General features: G+C 38.9%; 1 pseudogene; it reads left to right on the forward strand.

Moving 5' to 3' along the window:
* Positions 1 to 3,376: 3,376 nt before the first annotated feature.
* LOC127677551 (vomeronasal type-1 receptor 45-like) lies at positions 3,377 to 4,375 on the forward strand (annotated as a pseudogene).
* Positions 4,376 to 18,114: the final 13,739 nt, after the last annotated feature.

Below are 18,114 nucleotides of genomic sequence, written 5' to 3' on the forward strand. Positions count from 1 at the left end.
CAATAGTGTATGCTCTAAGATCAAGAATTGACAAATGGGACCTCATAAAATTACAAAGTTTCTGTAAGGCAAAGGACACCATCAAAAGGACAAATCGGCAACCAACAAATTGGGAAAAGATCTTCACCAATCCTACATCAGATAGAGGGCTAATATCCAATATATATAAAGAACTCAAGAAGTTAGACTCCAGAAAACCAAACAACCCTATTAAAAAACGGGGTACAGAGTTAAACAAAGAATTCTCACCTGAAGAACTTCGGATGGCGGAGAAGCATCCTAAAAAATGCTCAACTTCATTAGTCATTAGGGAAATGCAAATCAAACAACCCTGAGATTTCACCTTACACCAGTCAGAATGTCTAAGATTAAAAATTCAGGAGACAGCAGGTGTTGGCGAGGATGTGGAGAAAGAGGAACACTCCTCCACTGCTGGTGGGGTTGCAAATTGGTACAACCACTCTGGAAATCAGTCTGGCGGTTCCTCAGAAAACTGGGCACCTCACTTCCAGAAGATCCTACTATACCACTCCTGGGCATATACCCAGAGGATTCCCCACCATGTAATAAGGATACATGCTCTACTATGTTCATAGCAGCCCTATTTATAATTGCCAGGTGCTGGAAAGAACCCAGGTATCCCTCAACAGAAGAGTGGATGCAAAAAAATGTGGTATATCTACACAATGGAGTACTATTCAGCCATTAGAAACAATGAATTCATGAAATTCTTAGGCAAATGGATGGAGTTAGAGAACATCATACTAAGTGAGGTAACCCAGACTCAAAAGGTGAATCATGGTATGCACTCACTATTAAGTGGATATTAACCTAGAAACCTGGAATACCCAAAACATAATCCACACATCAAATGAGGTACAAGAAGATAGGAGGAGTGGCCCCTTCTTCTGGAAAGACTCAGTGAAGCAGTATTCAGCAAATCCAGAACGGGGAATTGGGAAGTGGTGGGTGGGAGGACAGGGGATGAGAAGGGGGCTTACGGGACATTCAGGAAGTGGGGGGGCTAGAAAAGGGGAAATCATTTGAAATGTAAATAAAAAATATATTGAATAAAAAAATATATCAAATAAAAAAAGAAAATTAAAAATAAAAAATATAAAGACACTGTAGCTTGTATCACTATGACAGGATTAGAGTCCCTAAAGAGAACCAAGGAGAGAATATCAATGTAGCTTCATCCCAGTTGAAGTACAGATCCAGGCAATCTCAGAGGTCAGCATCACAGGAGCACAGCAGCTACTGTAGAGTGAGGACACTTTGAGTCTAGCAGACAAGCTGTGTGGGCTATGGAAGGCTTTACCAGCACTGTAGAGGAGCCCAGATGATTGTTAGTGAATCCCAAAAACATGACACAGTTTTTTACTGTTTTGCTTTATTGAATTTGTTGAGTGTGCACTGGTTCTTCCTTTTGCAAACAAGAAAATATTTAAATTGTAATTTATGTTACAGGGGCCCACAATTAAGAGAATTTGAAATTTAATGGGATTCTGAAGTTTTATGTAGACTTTCCAGTTTTACATAGAGTATATGTATTTAACAGAAAATATGAAAATATTAGAGAAAATGAATATTTTAAACACTGAAAATTTTGGAGAGGCTTTGAATGGTGAATGGGATTTGAAAATTTAAAGGAGATTCAACTTTTAAAGTTTTAAAGTATGTGGAATTTTTTTATTGAAGTGTTGTTATTAGAATGTTATCTGGGGAACAAAAAAAGAGACAAGGTTAGAGTGTAACAGTGATATGTTTGTGTATCTACCTGACAAGGAGTCAACTGCACCAGCTGTTTTGGTTTGTTTGTTTCTGTGTGTGTGTTTAGCACAAGGAAAATCATTTCGAATGAGGGAAGATAATGTCAATTCTGATAATTCCCCTACCAGATTGACATGTGGCCACATTTGTGGTGAGTTTTCTTAATTGCTAATCTATGTGAGAGGGCCCAGCTCTCATAGGCTATGGGCTACTGTATACTTAAAAATACAGATCAGGAAAGCCATGAAGTAAAAAGCCAGTAACTAGCAATCTTACATGATTGAGCATCTGTTTCTGCATATAGGTCTCTGCCTTAAGTTCTTCCAGCAACAACCCTGGATGATGGATTATTAGCAGTAACATGCAATAAAGGCTTTCCTACCTAACATGGATTTGGTTATGGTATTTTAGTAAGCCAATGTCTAATCAAGAATCTGTAATAATTTTATATCATATACAGAACATTGATGAATATATAGTTATAGTTGGCATATCTGAAGAAATATCAGCCATCAGTTATGGAAAAAGGGAATGCAGACTCCTATAGACCCAGACTTTCAAGACTAAGTTGTACTATTTTCCTTTAATTCTGTAATAAGGAATAACCCAAGTTCTTTTAATTATAGTTCTATTTCCTCCACACTTCATATACTGAAAGAAGACATTGAGTAAGCTCCTGAAGGCTTTTGCCCACTTTGCTCTTCTTTTGGAGCATGTTCTAGATTGAGATTGGAAACAGGAAAAATGCACTTACAGAGCATCACTCAAACACTGAATTGTCCACCTGAGTTCTCTGGAAAGGACTCCACTACAATGTTCTGCTGTTTTGTAATCTATTTATCTTTTATCTACTGTTTCAAATAGAGATAGTGTTGAGCAGTCACTATTTCTCTGAGAGCACAAACATAAGGCACTGCATGAGTAAACCAGCAGGTGAATATCTACAGAGACCATCTTGTGCTGGAACACTGCCATGTTTTGGTTTGTAAACAGCATGTTCTTAAATGCCTAGTACCCATCTGACACAGGCACATGGCTATGCTTATGTTCAGGAAGAGGTGAATAGAGCTCAGACTCATAGTATTCTAGATCACACTTGGATAACATGGCAGATTATAGATGGAATGAGAAACATCTGTATTCACAGAATACAATCCCCAACATTTGCTATATAAACATATATTAAGAAATTTGGCTTTACAATAAATTTAGTAAAGATAGCCCCAAATAGAATAAATGCATACCCAATCCATGGGAACTCTGTCATTGGGAAGGACTGGTTTCTTTCAAATAATCTTCCTCATTCAAACTCACCCAAAATAGTAAAACACTGTATATAATGTTGCTGGCAATGAGGATGTCGTAGATGAAAACCAAGTAAGAAGCTGTTCTTATTCCAGTAAAACCCATACATGCTAAATAAGAAAAGACATAATCTGTTTTGTGTGTAGTATTTACTGTTGAAGGAACTTACACACTGATGCAGTGTGTGGGACACATGATACACAGGATACATGGGACACAGGATACTGCCATGGATCAGCTTAGAACAAGTGAGAGGGTCTGTGGGGTGTGAGGTGGAAGCTGAGGTCCTCAGTAGAATATGGTGAGAGGAGCAGAACTGCTAAGGAGTGATGGGTGAGATTCTGTACTTTTGTCCTCAAGCACTGTTCTCATATATGATGAATAAGAACAGCAAACTACACACCAGTGCTAATATAAGGACCACATTTTACTTTGAAATTGGCATTGGTATCTCAGGTAACAGCTTCCTTCTTCTATTCCATACCCTTAAGTTCATTCGTGTGCACAGGTCTGGAATCACTGACCTACCCATTGGTATCCTGTCACTAATTCACCTGCTGATGATACTAGTCATAGCATACATAGCCACAGACATTTTTGTGGAAGAATGGGATGACATCATATGTAAATTCCTTGTATATATGTACAGAATTTTGAGAGGTCTCTCCCTTTGTACCACCAGGGTGTTGAGGATCCTTCAGGCCATCATCCTCAGACTCAGAAGCTCCTGCTTAGCAAAGCTTAAGCACAAATCTCCCCATCACATCTCACGTGCCATTATCTTTCTGGGTGTCTTCTATACATTAATTAGTAATCACCTCTTGGTAACCATCATTGCCACCCCAAATGTGACCACAAATGGCTTTATTTATGTTACTCAGTTACTCTATTCTACCCTTGAATTACCTCATGCAAAGCATGCTTTCTACTCTGCTGGCCATCAGGGATGTCTTTCTTATTAGTCTCATGGTTCTCTCAACTTGGTACATGGTGGCTCTCTTGTGCAGGCACAGGAAACAGGCCCTGAATCTTCAAGGTACCAGCCTTTCCCCAAAATCATCCCCCAACAAAGGGCCACCCAGACCATCCTGATGCTCATGACCTTCTTTGTGCTGATGTCCACCTTTGACAGCATTGTCTCCTGCTCAAGGACTATGTTCCTGAATGATCCAACATCTTACTCTAAATCTTTGTGATACACATCTATGCCACAGTCAGTCCTTTTGTGTTTATGAGCACTGAAAAACATATAGTTAACTTTTTGAGGTCCATGTGTGAGAGGGTGATAAATGTTTAAATTTTCTTTGATGGATAAGATACGTTAAAAGGAGCCAATGTACTAGCATCAGAACTGGCAATTATGGTGTCCTGTCAGTTGGCTTTGACATATGTGAAATGTGAAGTTGTTTTTCTGTTTAAATGATTTATTTTAAGCAATGTGATGATAAACGCCTAACAGAAGATTTATCAATATACTTTGATATGGGAAATGGTTATTTTTAATTTAAATTTTTTATTTTTTATGCGATGTTCTTTATTTGCATTTCAAATGACTTCTGTTTTCCTGGCTCCCCACTCCCCAAAAGTCCCATAAGCCTTCTTCCCTCCCCCTGTTCCCCCATCCACACCTTCCTGACACTGCTGCACTGAGCATTTCTAGAACCAGGGGCAACTCCTTCCTTCTTCTTGGACATCATTTGATATGTGGATTATGTCTTGGATATTCCAAGTTTCTAGGCTAATATCTACTTATCAGTGAGTGTATACCATGAGTGATCTTTTGGGACTGGGTTACCTCACTTAGGATGATGTTCTCCAGCTCCATCCATTTGCCTAAGAATTTCATGAATTCATTGTTTATAATAGTACTCCATTGTGTATATATACCATATTTTTGTATCCATTCCTCCATTGAGGGACACCTGGGTTCGTTCCAGCTTCTGACTATTATAATAGGGCTGCTATGAACATAGTGGAGCATGTATCCTTATTACATGTTGGGGATTCCTCTGCATATATGCCCAGGAGTGGTATAGCAGGGTCCTCGGGAAGTGGCGTGCCCGGTTTTCTGAAGAACCACCAGACGGATTTCCAGAGTGGTTGTACCAGCTTGCACCCCACCAGCAGTGGAGGAGTACTGAAACTAATAGAAAAGAAACTGGGGAAAATCCTTGAGGATATCGGTACAGGAGGAAAGTTCCTGAACAGAACACCAACAGCTTATGCTCTAAGATCAAGAATTGACAAATGGGACCTCATAAAATTACAAAGTTTCTGTAAGGCAAAGGACACCATCAAAAGGACAAATCGACAATCAACAAATTGGAAAAAGATCTTCACCAACCCTACATCTGACAGAGGGCTAATATCCAATATATACAAAGAACTCAAGAAGGTAGAGTTCTACCAAGAAACTCCCAGAAAACCAAATAACCGTATTAAAAAATGGGGTACAGAGCTAAACAAAGAATTTTCACCTGAAGAACTTCAGATGGCTGAGAAGCACCTTTAAGAATGTTCAACATCATTAGTCATTGAGGCAACGCAAATCAAAACAACCCTGAGATCTGATCTCACACCAGTCAGAATGGCTAAAATTAAAAACTCAGGAGACAGCAGGTGTTGGCAAGGATGTGGAGAAATTTTTTGTTTTTTATTTTATTTCTCAATGAATCTTTAAGGGAGCCCTGTGAGGTAGTTCTTGCCCATCTTGGTCTTAGCTATCCCACACTCTTTGTAAATATGTTACCATGTCAAATACATTTTGATATTCCAATTTTCTGGTATGTATTTTGACAAATTAGAGAAACATTTCTTGTATGCAATTGAAAGTCTATCAAGCAAAAGCAAAAAAAAAGTTGCCTTTTTCTTGGACCTCCAAAATGAAATGCTATATCCCAGAAAGAAAATTAATGACACACATAACTTTCAAGACAGAACTACATGCAAAAGGCACACAGTAACTTGTACAGCAACATTAAAAATAACAGGACTTAAAATTCCCAGGATTTAAAATAGAAACAATAGTCTGGAGTTACCAGTACTTATGACCAAAACTCAGCCTCTGTATGGTGTGGTATATTGTTCAATCTTGTGCAAGGCAATTCCAACACAGGGTGCTGTGGGGTGGAGCCCTAAAAATCTGCAAATATTCTTACCACACTAGCCAGCTCCCTGGAGGTTTAAGACTACCCCACACCTCTCCTTAAACTCTGTTCCTCCTCCTCCTTTAGTCTGCACTGTAATTAGCTGCTGATAAAATATGTTCCTTGGGGAAGCATTATTGCTTATGAGGCAGTTGAGCAAACTCTACTAAGTTTAATAAGCCAAATATAAGTCCCTCTTGCTTACTGTAGAGTCAATGCTTCTATGGTATCTTTGGCATCTGAGATTATTTCTTCTACCCCTGATTTCTTCCCAAGGTTTTCTGTCCCCAAAGTTGTCTCCCTTTGTGATTTCTTAGTTGTTTCTACTTCTGTTTTTAGATACTTGATGATTTGCTCAGTTCCTTTACTTGCTTGTTTGTGTTTTCCTGTAATTCTTTAGGAGATTTTTGTGTTTCCTCTTTCATGACTTCTGCCTGTTGACCCATGTTCTCCTGTATTTCTCTAAGTGATTTTTTGCATTTCCTCTTTATTGGCTTCCATCTGTTGACCCATATTCTCCTGAACTTCTTTAAATGATTTCTGTGTTTCCCTTGTAAGGGCTTCTAAATTTTTGATCCATTTTCTCCTGTATTTCTTTAACAGATTTATTTATGTCCTTCTTGTGTTTCTCTAACAGCATCATGACCAGTGATTTTAAATCCAAATCTTGTTTTTCTGGTGTGTTGGGGTATCCAGGACTTGCTGTTGTCAGAGAATTGGCTTCAGATGCTTCCATATTGCCTTGGAATATAATGCTACTTTTGTCAGTAGTGTTCCTACATTTTCCTTTTGCCATCTGGTTATCTCTTCTATTAGTTGGTCCTCTTGTTACTGTCTGGTGCTTGAACCCCCTGTAAACCTGGAAGGCTGTTTCTGCTCCTCTGGATGACTGGGTTTCTCCTGGCACAGATTACTTATGGGCTGCCCCACTCTTGGGTGCCATTGGAACCCTGATGTGCCTTGCCCCAAGCAATGTTATACTCGGGTTGTCTTTGTGTACCTAGTGTTGCCTGTTTGTTCCATCCAGGCGCGAAGATGGATGCTTCGGGGACCCTTTCCAAATGCTGATCACTCTGCAATCCAAATGGCCCAGGACAGGGCTAGCACACAGACTGCCCACAGAGCTGCCCAGGCCTTGAGTGCAGGCAGAAGCCTGGCGGGCTTTGTCCCAAGTGATGTTAAACTCGTTGTACCTAGTGTTGCCTGTCTGGTCCATCTGGGAGAGAAGATGGTAGATCTTCCTGCCCCTATCTTAATTCCTTTTTTTATTAGATATTGTCTTTATTTACATTTCAAATGTTATCCCTTTTCCTCATTTTCCCTCTGAAAATCCACTTCCCCATCAACTGCCACTGCTCACCAACCCACCCATTCCATCTTCCCTGTTCTGGCATTTCCCTACACTAGGGCATAGAGCCTTTACAGGATCAAGGGCCTTTCCTCCCATTGATGCCTGTCAAGGCTGTCCCCTGCTACATATGTGATTGGAGACAAGGGTCCCTCTATGTGTACTCTTTGGATGGTGTTTTAGTCCCTGGGATTTCGGGGGGGGGTGTACTGGGTGGCTCAAATCGCTGTTCCTCATATGGGGCTGAAAACCACTTCATCTCCTTGGGTCCTTTCTCTAGATCCTCCATTGGGACCCAGTGCTCAATCCATTGGTTGGCTGTGAGCATCCATTTCTGTATTTGTCAGGCATTGGCAGATCTTCTCAGGAGATCTATCAGACTCCTGTCAACAAGCACTAGTTGGCATCCACCATAATGTCTGGGTTTGGTGACTATTGGATGGATCTCCAGGTAGATGGTCTTTCCTTCAGTATCTGCTCCACATTTATTCTCTGTATCTCCTCTCACTAGGATTTTGACCCCCCTTCTAAGATGGATTGAAGTATCTACACTTCAGTCTTCCTTCTTCTTAAACTTCTTGTGTTCTGTGAATTGTATCTTATGTATTTCAAGATTCTGGGCTAATATCCACTTATTAGTGAGTACAAACCATGTTTGTACTTTTGTGACTGAGTTACCTCAATCAGCATGATATTTTCAAGTGCCATCCATTTGTCTGAGAATTTCATGAAATCATTTTTTAATAGCTGAATAGTACCTCATTGTGTAAATGTACCACATTTTCTGTATCCAATCTTCTGTTAAGGTTTCTTTCCAACTTCTGGCTATTAGAAAAAAGGCTGCTATGAACATAATGGAGCATGTACCCTTATTATATGTTGGAACATTTTCTGGGTATATGCCCAAGAGTGGTATAGCTTGGTCCTCAGGTAGTGCTATGCCTAATTTTCTGAGGAAACACCAAACTGATTTCCAGAGTGGTTATACTAGCTTGCAATCCCACCAGCAATGAAGGAGTGTTCCTCTTTCTCCACATCCTTGCCAACATCCGCTGTCACCTGACTTTTTAAACTTGGGCATACTGACTGGTGTGTGGTAGAATCTCAGTGTTATTTTTATTTGCATTTTCCTAATGACTAAGGATGTTGAAATTTTCCTTGCTATTGCTAACTCTATGAAGAATTGAGTTGGAATTTTGATGGAGATTACATTGAATTTGTAAGTTGCTTTCAGCAAGAAGGCTATTTTTACTATATTAATCCTACCAATCCATGAGCATGGGAGATCTTTCCAGCTTCTGAGATCTTCAATTTCTTTCTTCAGAGATTTTAAGTTCTTGTCATACAGATCTATCACCAAGGTATATTATATTTTTGTGACTATTGTGAAGGCTATGGTTTCCCTCATGTATTTGTTAGCCTGTTTATCTTTTGAGCAGAGGAAGGCCAATGATTTGTAAGAATTAATTTGATATCCAGCCAGTTTGCTGGAGTTGTGTACCTGGTTTAGGAGTTCTCTGGTGGAATTTTTGGGGTCACTTAAGTATACTATCATATCATCTGCAAATAGTAATATTTGACTTCTTCCTTTCCAATTTGTATCACTTTGACCTACATTTTTGTCTAATTGCACTGGCTAAGACTTCAAGTATTATCTTGAACAGGTAGGGAGTGAGTGGACAGCCTTGTCTAGTCCCTGATTTTAGTGGAATTGTTTCAAGTTTCTCTCCATTTAGTTTGATGATGGCTATTGGTGTGCTGCATATGTTTTTACTATGATTTAGGTATGGGCACTGAAGTCCTGATCTTTCTAAGACTTTTATCATGAAGGGGTGTTAGATCTTTTCAAAGGCTTTCCCAGCATATTAGCATCATTATAATGAGATGATAATGTGGTTTTCTTTCTTTGAATTTGTTTATATACTGGATTATGTTTTTGGATTTCCATATATTGAATGATCCTTACAACTGTGGGATGAAGTTTACTTGATCATGATGAATAATGGTTTTGATGTGTTCTTGAATTCAGAATGTGAGTTTTTTTTCCTTTTTTTATTTTTTATTTTATTTTTTATTCGATATATTCTTTATTTACATTTCAAATGATTTCCCCTTTTCTGGCTCCCCACTCCCCAAAAGTCCCATAAGCCCTCTTCCCTCCCCCTGTTCCCCCATCTAATCCCTTCCAACTTCCCTGTTCTGGTATTCCCCTATACTGCTGCACTGAGGCTTTCCAGAACCAGGGGCCACTCCTCCGTTCTTCTTGGACATAATTTAATATGGGGATTATGTCTTGGATATTCAAAGTTTCTAGGCTAATATCCACTCATCGGTGAGTGCTTTTGAGACTGGATTACCTCACTTAGTATGATATTCTACAGCTCCATCCATTTCTCTAAGAATTTCATGAATTCATTGTTTCTAATGGCTAAATAGTACTTCATTGTGTAAATATACCACATTTTTTATCCATTCCTCGATTGAGGGACACCTTGGTTCTTTCCAGCTTCTGGCTACTACAAATAGGGCTGCTATGAACATAGTGGAGCATGTGTCCTTATTGCATGTCTGGGAATCCTCTGGGTATATGCCCAGGAGTGGTATAGCAGGGTCCTCCAGAAGTGTCATCCCCAGATTTCTGAGGAACCGACAGACTGATTTCCAAAATGGTTGCACCATCTTGCAATACCACCAGCAGTGGAGGAGTGTTCCTCTTTCTCCACAGCCTTGCCATCACCTGCTTTCTCCTGAGTTTTTAATCTTAGCCATTCTGACTGGTGTGAGGTGAAATCTCAGGGTTGTTTTGATTTGCATTTCCCTAATGATTAAAAATGTTGAACATTACTTAAGGTGCTTCTCAGCCCTCCAAAGTTCTTCATGTGAAAATTCTTTGATTAGCTCTGTACCTCATTTTTAATAGAGTTATTTGGTTCTCTGGGTTCTACCTTCTTGAGTTCTTTGTAAATATTAGATATTAGCCCTCTGTCGGATTTATGGTTGGTGAAGATCCTTTCCCAATCTGTTGGTTGACATTTTGTCCTTTTGACAGTGTCCTTTGCCCTACAGAAACTTTGTAGTTTTATGAGGTCCCATTTGTCAAATCTTGACCTTAGAGCATAAGCTATTGGTGTTCTCTTCAGGAACTTTTCCCCTGTGCCCAGGTCCTCAAGGGTCTTCCGCAGTTTCTTTTCTATTAGTTTCAGTGTGTCATGTTTTATGTGGAGGTCCTTGATCCACTTGGAGTTGAACTTAGTACAAGTATATGTATATGTATATGTATATGTATATGTATATGTATATGTATATGTATATGTATATGTATATGTATATGTATATGATGTATATGTATATGTATATGTATATGTATATGTATATGTATATGTATATGTATATGTATATGTATATGTATATGATGTATATGTATATGTATATAATGTGTATGTATATGTATATGTATATGTATATGTATATGTATATGTATATGTATATGTATATGTATATGTATATGTATATGTATATGTATATGTATAAGTGTATGTGTATGTGTATGTGTATGTGTATGTGTATATGTATATATTAAATCCAGTTGATCCAAAGCTTCAAATACTTTCACTATCTCCCTCTTTAGTTTCTGTTTTCCCGATCGGTCCATTGAGGAGAGGGGAGTGTTGAAGTCACCCACGATTATTGTGTTAGGTGCAATGTGTGCTTTGAGCTTTAGTAAAGTTTCTTTTATGAATGAGGGCGCCCTTGCATTTGGCGCATAGATGTTCAGGATTGAGAGTTCTTCTTGTTGGATTTTTCCTTTGACCAGCAAGAAGTGTCCTTCCATGTCTCTTTTGATAACATTAGGTTGAAAGTAAATTTTATCTGATATTAGAATGGCAACTCTGGCTTGTTTCCTGAGATCATTTGCTTGTAGAATTGTCTTCCAGCCTTTTACTCTAAGGTAGTTTTTGTCTTTGACACTGAGGTGTGTTTCCTGTATGCAGCAAAATGTGGGGTCCTGTTTACGTATCCAGTCTGTTAGTCTATGTCTTTTTATTGGGAGAATTGAATCCATTGATGTTAAGAGATATTAAGGAGTAGTGGTTATTGCTTCCTATCATTTTTGATGTTAATTTTATACTTGTGTGGTTATCTTCTTTTGGGTTTGATGAAAGAAGTTTAATATCCTGCTTTTTCCAGGTATACTTTCCCTCATTGTAATGCTGTTTTCCCCCATTATCCTTTGTAGGGCTGGGTTTGTGGAAAGTTATTGTGTAAATTTGTTTTTGTCATGGAATATCTTGGTTTCTCCATCTATAGTGATTGAGAGTTTCACTGGGTATAGTAGTCTTTGCTGGCATTTGTATTCTCTTAGAGTCTGCATGAGCTCTGCCCAGGATCGTCTAGCTTTCATGGTCTCTGGTGAGAAGTCTGGTGTAATTCTGATAGGTCTTCCTTTATATGTTACTTGCCCTTTTTCTCTTACTGCCCTGAGTATTCTTTCTTTGTTTAGTACATTTGGGGTTTTGATTATTATGTGGCGGGAAGTATTTCTGTTCTGGTCCAGTCTGTTCGGAGTTCTGTAGGCTTCTTGTATATTCATGGGCATCTCTCTCTTTAGGTTAGGGAATTTTTCTTCCATAATTTTGTTGAAGATACTTGCTGGCCCTTTAAATTGTACATCTTCACTCTCATCAATGCCTATAATCCTTAGGTTTGACTTTCTCTTTGTGTCCTGGATTTCCTGGATGTTTGGGGATACAAGCTTTTTGCATTTTGCATTTTCTTTGACTATTGAGTCCATGGTTTCTATGGTATCTTCAGCATCTGAGATTCTTTCTTCTATCTCTTGTATTCTGTTGTTGATATTTGCATCTATAGCCCCTGATTTCTTTCCAAGGTTTTCTATCTCCAAAGTTGTCTCCCTTTGTGATTTCTTAGTTGTTTCTACTTCTGTTTTTAGATCCTGGATGTCTTTGCTCAGTTCCTTCACTTGCTTGTTTGTGTTTTCCTCTAATTCTTTGAGAGATTTTTGTGATTCCTCTTTCATGACTTCTGCCTGTTGATCAAAGTTCTCCTGTATTTCTTTAAGTGATTTTTGCATTTCCTCTTTATTGGCTACTAACTTATGACCCATATTCTCGTGAAATTCTTTAAGTGATTTTTGTGTTTCCCTTGTAAGGGCTTCTAGCTTTTGATCATTTTTCTCCTGAATTTCTTTAAGAGATTTATTTATGTCCTTCATGTTTTCCTCTAACAGCACCCTGACCAGTGATATTAAATTCAACACTTGTTTTTCTGGTGTGTTGAGGAATCCAGGACTAGCTGTTGATGAAGAATTGGGTTCAGATGCTGCCATAATGCCTTGGTTTCTGTCAGTAATGTTCCTACATTTGCCTTTAGCCATCTGGTTCTCACTGGTCTTATTGTCACTGGCTGGTGCTTCAACCTCCTGTGGACCTTTAAGGTTATTTCTGCAACACTGGATGACTGGGTTTCCTCTGGAACAGATTGCTGATGTGCTGCCTTCCTCTTTTGTGCTTTTGGAACCCCACTGAGTCTTGCCTCAAGCAATGTTATACTTGTTGTCTCAGTGAACCAGGTGTTCCCCGACTGCTCCATCATGGAGCGAAGATGGCAGCGGAGAGTCACTCCCTCTGTTGATCCTCATGTAGGACACAGGCCCCATGACAGGCTGGCTGGCAAATGAACCACCTATGTGCTCAGGTCCTGGGCACAGGCAGACCCCTGGCAGTTTGCACCCCCAAAGATCTTAAACACAGGATAATACAGTATCTAGTGATGCTTTTCTGCCCCAGAAGGCAGCAAAGATGGCCGTGGGGAGTCACTCCCTCTGCTGCTCTCCAAGTAGGACACAGGCCCCATGACCAGCTGGTTGGCAGACAAACCACCTATGTCAGAAAGTGAGAATTTTATTGAGTATTTTTGCATTGATATGCATAAAGAAAATTGGTCGGAAGATCTCTTTCTTTCTTGAGCCTTTGTGTCATTTAAGTATCAGAGTAATTGTGGCTTTATAGAATGAATTTGGTAGTGTTTCTTGTTTTCTAATTTGTGGAATAGTTTAAGAGTTTTAATATTAAGTCTTCGTTGAAGTTCTGACAGAACTCTACACTAAACCCATCTGGTCCTTGGCTCTTTTTCATTGGGAGACTATTAATAATTGCTTCTTTTTCTTTGGGGATTATGAGACTGTTAAGATCATTTATCTGTGTTTTGCAATTTCTTTTTTTAATATTTTTATTTTCTATATTATTTGTTTACATTCCAAATGATTTCCCCTTTCCCAGATCCCCCCTCCCCATATGTCCCACAAACCTTCTTCTCTCCATCCATTCTCCAATCACCTCCCTCCTTTTTTTTCTCTGTCTTTATATTCCCCTCCAGTGCTAGATCAATCCTTTCCAGGATCAGGACCTTCTCCATACTTCTTCATGGGACTCATTTGTTATACGATTTGTGCCTTGGGTATTCAGGGCTTCTGGGCTAATTAATATCCACTTATCAGAGATTGCATTCCATGTGTATTCTTTTGTGACTGGGTTACCTCACTTAGGATGATATTTTCCAGATCAAACCATTTGCCTAAAAAATTTGTGAATTCATTGTTTCTAATTGCTGAATAGTATTCCATTGTGTAAATATACCACATTTTCTGTATCCATTCCTCCTTTGAGGGTTCTTCCATCTGGGTTCTTTCCAGTTTCTGGCTATTATAAATAAGGCTGCTATGAACATAATGGAGCATGTGTCTTTATTGCATGCTGGGGAATCCTTTGGGTATATGTCCAGAAGAGGCATAGCAGGGTCCTCCAGAAGTGTCATGTCTAGTTTTCTGAGGAACCTCCAGTCTGTTTTCCAAAGTGGTTGTACCATCTTACAGCCCCACCAGCAGTGGAGGAGTGTTCCTCTTTCTCCACATCACCACCAGCACCTGCTGTCTCCTGAGTTTTTGACCTTAGCCATTCTGACTGGTTTAAGGTGAAATCTCAGGGTTGTTTTGATTTGCATTTCCCTAATGACTAATGATGTTGAGCACTTCTTAAGGTGCCTCTCGGCCATCTGAATTTCTTCAGGTGAAAATTCTTTGTTTAGATCTGTACCCCATTTTTAATAGGGTTATTTGGTCCCCTGCTGTCTAACTTCTTGAGGTCTTTGTATATATTTGATATTAGCCCTCTATCAGATGTAGGGTTGCAGAATATCCTTTCCCAAATTGATGGTTGCCGTTTTGTCCTTTTAACGGTGCCTTTGCCTTACAGAAACTTTGTAATTTTATGAGGTCCCATTTGTCAATTCTTGATCTTAGAGCATAAGCTATTGATGATCTGTTCAGTAACTTTTCCCCCATGCCCATGTCCTCTAGGGTGTTCCCCAATTTCTTTTCTATTAGTTTCAGTGTGTCTGGTTTTACATGGAGGTCCTTGATCCACTTGGAGTGAAGTTTAGTATATGGAGAGAAGAATGGATCAATTCACATTCTTCTGCATGCAGACCTCCAATTGAACCAGCACCATTTGTTGAAAAGGCTATCTTTTTTCCACTGGATGTTTTTGGCTCCTTTGTCCAAGAACAAGTGACCATAGGTGTGTGGGTTCATTTCTGGAACTTCAACTCTATTCCATTCACCCACTTGTCTGTCACTGTGCCAATACCATGTCGTTTTTAACACTATTGCTCTGTAGTATTGCTTGAAGTCAGGGATACTGATTCCCCCAGAATTTCTTTTGTTGTTGAGAATAGTTTTAGCTATCCTGAGTTTTCTGTTATTCCAGATTAATTTGAGAATTGCTTTTTCTAACTCTGTGAAGAACTGAGTAGGGATTGTAATGGGGATTGCATTGAATCTGTAGATTGCTTTTGGCAAGATGGCCATTTTAACTATATTAATCTTACCGATCCATGAGCATGGCAGATTTTTCCATTTTCTGAGATCTTCTTCGATTTCCTTCTTCAGAGACCTGAATTTCTTGTCATATAAATCTTTCACTTGTTTGGTTAGAGTCACACAAAGATACTTTATAGTGTTTGTGGCTATTGTGAAGGGTGTCATTTTCCTAACTTCTTTCTCAGCCTGCATATCCTTTGAGTATAGGAAGGCAACTGATTTGCTTGAGTTGATTTTATACCCAGCCACTTTGCTGAAGTTGTTTTTCAGCTGTAGGAGTTCTCTGGTTTAGGTTTTTCGGTCACTTAAGTAGACTATCATGTCATCTGCAAATAGTGATAATTTGACTTCTTCCTTTCCAATTTGTTTCCCCTTGACCTCCTTATGTTGTCTAATTGCTCTAGCTAGAATGTCAAGTACTATATTGAAAAGATATGGAGAGAGAGGACAGCCTTGTCTAGTCCCTGTTTTTAGTGGGATTGCTTCAAGTTTCTCTCCATTTAGTTTGATGTTGGCTACCGGTTTGCTGTATATTGCTTTAACGATGTTTAGGTATGGGCCTTGAATTCCTGTTCTTTCCAATACTTTTAGCATGAAAGGATGCTGAATTTTGTCAAATGCTTTTTCTGTATCTAATGAGATGATCATATGGTTTTTTCTTTGAGTTTGTTTATGTAGTGGATAGCATTGACGGATTTCCTTATATTGAACCATCCCTGCATCCCTGGGATGAAGCCTACTTGATCATGGTGGATGATCGTTTTGGTGTGTTCTTGGATTCGGTTGGCAAGAATTATATTAAGTATTTTTGCATCAATATATTCATAAGAGAAATTGACCTGAAGTTCTCTTTCTTTGTTAGATCTTTGTGTGGTTTTGGTATCAGCATAATTGTGGCTTCATAGAACGAGTTGGGTAGACTTCCTTCTGTTTCTATTTTGTGGAATAGTTTGAAGAGTATTGGTGATATGTCTTCTATGAAAGACTGGTAGAATTCTGCACTGAAGCCATCTGGTCCCGTGCTTTTTTTGGTTGGGATATTTTCTATGACCCTTTTTATTTCTTCGGGTGTTATGGGACTCTTTAGTTGATCTATTTGATCCTGATTTAGTCTTGGTGTCAGATATCTGTCTAGGAAACTGTCCATTTCCTCCAGATTCTCCAGTTGTGTTGAGTATAAGCTTTTGTAGTAGGATCTAATGATTTTTTGAATTTCCTCACTTTCTGATGTTATATCTCCCTTTTCATTTCTAAGTTTGCTAATCTGGATACTGTCTCTGTGCCCTTTGGTCAGTCTGGCTAAGGGTTTATCTATGTTGTTGGTTTTCTCAAAGAACCAGCTCCTGGTTTTGTTGATTCTTTGTATGGTTCTCCTTGGTTCTACTTGATTGATTTCGGCCCTGAGTTTGATGATTTCCTGCTTTCTACTCCTCCTGGGTGAAATAGCTTCTTTTTGTTCCGGGGCTTTCAGGTGTGTCATTAAGCTGTTAGTTATGCTCTCTCCATTTTCTTTTGGGAGGCACTCAGGGCTATGAGTTTTTCTCTTAGCACTGCTTTCATTGTGTTCCATAGATTTGGGTATGTTGTGTCTTCATTTTCTTTAAGTTCTAAAAAGTCTTTAATTTCTTTCTTAATTTCTTCCTTGACCAAGGTATCATTGAGTAGAATACTGTTCAGTTTCCATGTGTATGTGGGTTTTCTGTTATTTTTTTCTATTGAAGACCACTTTTACTCCATAGTGATCTGATAGGAGGCATTGGATTAGTTCGATCTTCTTATATTTGTTGAGGTCTGTCTTGTGAACAATTATATGGTCGATTTTGGAGAAGGTACCATGAGGTGCTGAGAAAAAGGTATATTCTTTGTGCTTTAGGATAGAATGTATATATGTTAAATCTAATTGGTCCAAAGCTTCAATTAGTTTCATTGTGTCCCTGTTCAGTTTTTGTTTTCCTGATCGGTCCATTGAGGAAAGTGCAGTGTTGAAGTCACCCACAATTATTGTGTTAGGTGCAATGTGTGCTTTGATCTTTAATAAAGTTTCTTTTATGAATGAGGGTGCCCTTGCATTTGGAGCATAGATGTTCAGGAATGAGAGTTCTTCTTGTTGTATTTTTCCTTTGACCAGCAAGAAGTGTCCCTCAGAGTCTCTTTTGATGACTTTGGGTTGAAAGTCAATTTTATCTGATATTAGAATGGCTACTCCAGCTTGTTTCCTGAGACCATTTGCTTGTAGAATTGTCTTCCAGCCTTTTACTCTAAGGTACTGTTTGTCTTTGACCCTGAGCTGTGTTTCCTGTATGCAGCAAAATGTAGGGTCTGTTTACGTATCCAGTCGGTTAGTCTATGTCTTTTTATTGGGGCATTGAGTCCACTGATGTTAAGAGATATTAAGGAATAGTGATTGTTACTTACTGTCATTTTTGATGTTATTTTTTAAATTTGATTGGTTAACTTCTTTTGGGTTTGATGAGATAAGGTTACTATCTTGCTTTTTCCAGGGTGAAGCTTCCCTCCTTGTATTGGTGTTTTCCTCCTATTATCCTTTGTAGGGCTGGGTTTGTGGATAGATATTGAGTAAACTTGGTTTTGTCATGGAATATCTTAGTTTCTCCATCTATGGTGATTGAGAGTTTTGCTGGATA

Source organism: Apodemus sylvaticus, chromosome 2 (genome assembly GCF_947179515.1).
Source record: "Apodemus sylvaticus chromosome 2, mApoSyl1.1, whole genome shotgun sequence".
NCBI classification, from domain to species: domain Eukaryota; kingdom Metazoa; phylum Chordata; class Mammalia; order Rodentia; family Muridae; genus Apodemus; species Apodemus sylvaticus.